Source organism: Melozone crissalis, unplaced genomic scaffold (genome assembly GCF_028551555.1).
Source record: "Melozone crissalis strain CALT ecotype California unplaced genomic scaffold, PUWL_Pcris_2 ptg000172l_1, whole genome shotgun sequence".
Lineage (NCBI taxonomy): Eukaryota > Metazoa > Chordata > Aves > Passeriformes > Passerellidae > Melozone > Melozone crissalis.
In genome coordinates, this window is record NW_026535940.1 from 478,792 (window position 1) to 483,291 (window position 4,500).

Below are 4,500 nucleotides of genomic sequence, written 5' to 3' on the forward strand. Positions count from 1 at the left end.
GAATGTTTAGCCTGCGAGTTTAAGCAAAGTAATGAATAAAAGTAATGAAAGTAATGTCTTATTTCTATGGACACTAACACGTGGGTGTGCATGTTTCAGGGCAGGGATTCCTCACACACCCAGCACTGAAATAAAGTAATGCCTCTTTTCTCACACTGAGCTGGCAGTATGGATCGGCCCTGCTCGGCAACTTTCATTTTGGCCATTTCTATTGAAGCATAAAGAATGGTTGAAATGAAATCTTTTCCACCGGTTTCCCTTTGATTTATCTGTTTGAGGGTTAAGATTCTGTGCTGCAGGTGTGCTGGGTGTGTGCAGAGCAGTGCAGCCCCAGAAACCCCTTGGCTTGCCCACAAGTTGTCATGCCTTGTTGCCAGGTGTGCCCACCTGTGGCAGGAGAAGGAGCCCGCAGCGCAGTGGGCACCGTGCCCTGCCCAGCCGGGGCTCTCTGGCACAGAGCAGCAGCAGCGCCAGCACCGTTCAACCCGCTCCTGCCTTGGCTTCCCCTGGCACACAGAAGCCTCTGGAAATCAGCACCGCCAGTGGCGTTCCCAGCTTGGAGCAGCTGCTGCTGGCGGGCAGATGCTGCCAGTTCCACTGCTGCCAAAGGGGAAGAAAGAGCACAGGAAGAGATGTACATACACAGCAGCCGTGGGAACATCCTATAAACATGCAGATATATGGGGTGATTTGTTAGGAATTACTTCACCTGCTATGCCAATGGTGCTTTCTCTCCTGGTTCTGTACAATGCTTTGGGCCATTTTCTTGGTCTGGTTTCCTTTGCTTGTGTCCCATCTGAGTGCTCAGCTGGGGTACAGGCTGTAGGTGCTTGGGGCACTCTTGGAGTTCCTCTTGGATCCCTGAACAACAGGGTTTGGCCCATGGAGGGAGTTTGTGCTGCTTTGTGTCAGAGGAGAACTTCCGAGGCCATTTTGTGTTTGCTGTAGGAAAGGCTGGTTATTGCTTTGCATAAATTCACAGACTAATATGCTTTGTGATGCTTTGCTTTGTCATACTTTTCTTTGTGATATCAGGGCATGGTTGCCACATCGTCGTGGTGACATCAGAAGGTTGCCTTGGTGCACGGAAGGCCTCAGTGCCAGAGCAGTCCTAGGGGTTGCTCAGATCAGGAGCATCCTCCTGATTGTGGCATTTGTCCGTGTGTAGCTGCACACTGACAGGAGTCTTGGTTGGAGTAAACTAGAAGCACAGTGCTACAATGATTGAGCAACTTGCTGCTGCAGTTTGCACCATGTATGGCACTGTTTATTCCGCCTACTTCATTACCAGCCTGGCAAGTAAGTAGAGGTTTCAACTCTATTTAGGCTAGGGTGTAACCTAACCTGGCTTTTGCATGTCTTCTTGCTCTTTCTTAGTGGCTGAGTTGATTTTGAAAGAGAAAGAACATTAGGATGCCTCTGGTTTGGTAAAGCTCCTGCCAAGAGGTTCAGCTAAAAAGGGGGTGTCTGTAGCCACAGGGGCAGCATTTGCAGGGGAACCTGCAGGGCTTCCTTCCCTCCACAGGAGAGTCTGTGGCAGCAGAGTCTGTCATTTACTCAGTTTGCTGGGACAGGCAGGACAACTTCCAAAATGCAGACTGGGAGGCCCTCTCAGAAGGCCTTCTAAAGACTTTGTAATTCTCCCCAGAACTCAGGGAAAGCTTCTTTTATTCTAAATTTTGTAATGAAAGGATTTGACTGTCCATTTTGACCCTTGACTGAGTGCTAAAAGAGCGATTCCCTTTGCAGTGAAGTGCAACCGCCAAAGCAGTGAGTGTCTGCTCCTGAGCCCTGGAGCTGCTGCTGTGCTGTTTCACAATAGAACTGCCACAGCTCAGGGGGATTTGGGCAAGCTTTTCTGGGTGACTGTTTTCAGCAACTTAATGGGAATTAGTGCATGCAACTTCTTTTTTGAAAAAAGTACCTGAAAGACAAGAGAACAAAAGCTGCTTTATCTGTTGGACAGAACAGAAGCATTGTGTGTTGAAGAACAATTTGCATTTTCTTGATCATGTTTGTATTCATTTACTGACTAGACAGGCCAAAGTGTAGGCACAACCAAGATTATTGTCCTGATCTCTTGCTGGCTGTGTGAAAGAACTATGTCATGTGGAGGGATGTTGATAAAGAAAAATACTCTCTGTTTGGGTTGACCTCTTCTGTTGGATTCACAGCCCAGGCAGTTTTCTCACAGCACTTGTCCATTTTCCCTTGCCCACTCCAGGTCACCTGAAGCGTGTATTCAGAGGTGCTGATCCTGAGGTGAGTGAGAAAGGAACATTTCATGTTCCTGGTGCTTAGGAATTGAAGAGCAAGCTGTGAGCTTGGTCTGTGGCACTAGAGTGTAGAGGGCCAGCTGGGTAGGCTGAAAGAAAATCCATTTCCATGTCTGCAGCAGCAATAACAAAGGCATCGCTGGCTATTTCCTCATTTTCCATTTCAGAACTTTCAAGGAATGAAAAGCTCATGTTGCAGAGAGAATGTTGCTTCTTGATAGTAGCCAGGGCATAATGTCTAATTCAGAACTATTAGCAATTCTGTTGAATTAGCCCATTTAAATTTAGTTGCAGTGACTTAGAATCCCATTGTTATAAAATTTTCTGATTTGTCCTTAGAAAAGCTGGTTGTAGAAATAGAGGTGAATAGAATAAAGTGCTGAATAGAAATAAGGTTATCAATGATAGGTAACTTTCTGTCCCTCACACTGCTGTCTATCCACAGATCCCAGAACCAACAGCAGTCTCTCCTCTGGCTCCCTCTGCTCATGGAGAGGAGGCCGAAGAGGAGGCAAATGAGGTGGATGAGCGCCGGCCTCCAGCTGTGCTCACACCACAGCCTGAACATTCTGAGCCAGTAAGTGCCAGCTGTGTGTGCTGCTGTCTTTAGTGCAGGGCAGGGCTGCAAGTTTCTGACCAGCCAGCACTTGCTGTTGCTGGCTGAGGATGCTGAGTGCTGGAGTCCTGCCAGGGCCTGGTGATTGCCCCCAGCCTGTGACAGCTGGACAATGGGCTTTGGTCTGTCACGTTTAGGCACCAGCTTCTTGGCATTTTGATATGGGCCAGCCTGAAGCACAAAGGCTCCCTGTTCCCAGAGCAGGGAGCATGTCAAAGACACTGTGCTCAGCCTTGTTGGATACACAGGGGACACTGTGGCGTGGAGAGACCTGTCCCCCTGCACAGACTGGCCAAGTTGCTGCAGGCACTAAAAAATGTTGATCTGACCACAAAAGCTCTTGGTGGTGCTTTGTCCTCACAAACTTCTTGGGTGTGCTTACTTGGGAGTATTTCAGAGACACACTGGGGATGTAGAGTTTCTGTTTGAAGTCAGGGATTTTGGTGCCTTTGTTGCCAGGTTGCTCTTTTCCCCTTCAGGCAGAGCAGCCGGTAGCAGAGCAGATAGGTGCTCTGAGTCTGCCTGTTTCTTGGTCTTTGATAAGCTGCAAGGAGATGACTGTGTTGTCCATGAAGCTGTGGGGGACCATTCTTGTCTAGTGTGGCAAAAGAAACAAAGGGAGTAGTTCTGAACCCTTCTTCTGAGGCAAAAACCAGACACTGCATGTGTCTGTTGATACCTTCTATTGTGTAGTTTGCTTTGAAAATTACATTGGAGCCTAGAATGGGAGCAAAGCTGCAAGTCCTTGACTGCTGTCCTGTAATGCTAAAACCAGGGTGTACACCTTGCAATGGTGCCTGCAGTATCTGAAGTGCAATGGGCACCTTTGTGGCTGGGGAGCTGCGTGGGCCAAAAGGACGCAGGGCTGGCGGCCGTGAGCAGCTGCAGATGAGGCAGCGTGGGGCCAGGGGGCCAAGAAGGCCAAGGGCACGGTGGCTGTGCCAGCAGCAGTGGGGCAGCAGGAGCAGGGCAGGGAGCGTGGCCTGTGCTGGGCAGCGCTGCGGCCACAGCTGGAGTGCTGTGTGCAGCTGTGGGCCCTGGGAAGCAGAAAGTCATGGAGGGGCTGCAACGAGTGCACAGAAGGACAGGGGAGCTGGGCAAGGGGGTGCAGCACAGGGCCAGTGAGGAGGGGCTGAGGGAGCTTTAACCTGGACAATGGGGGCTCCTGAGGGACCTTCAGGCAGACTTCCATAGATCCCTGCCTTAGATCCATAGAGCCAATGCTCAGCACAAGGGCTGTTTCCCTGCCAAACATCCCTTCACTGCATTTAAGTGCTTTAGACACTGGAGTGGGTAACACTTTCATATTTTGTTTGTTTATTTGTTTGTTTGTTTGCTAGAAGGAGAAGCCTTGTGTAATTTCCCCTTCTCCAGGGAGCAAGGGAGCTTTTTCTCAATCTTTCCTGCCCTTTTCCAGCACTGGCAGAAACACATCACTTTCAGGTTAACGGCTCCCGTGTCTTTTGGCAGCCCAGGGCATCAGTGTGTGTTGTGTTTGGGAATTGAGCAGGAAATCAATGCCCTTGCATTCCAGCTGGTGCTCAGAGATTAGAGGAGCTGGGAGGGGCTGGGCTGCATTTCTGACTCCAGCCACTTTAGCCCCATCAG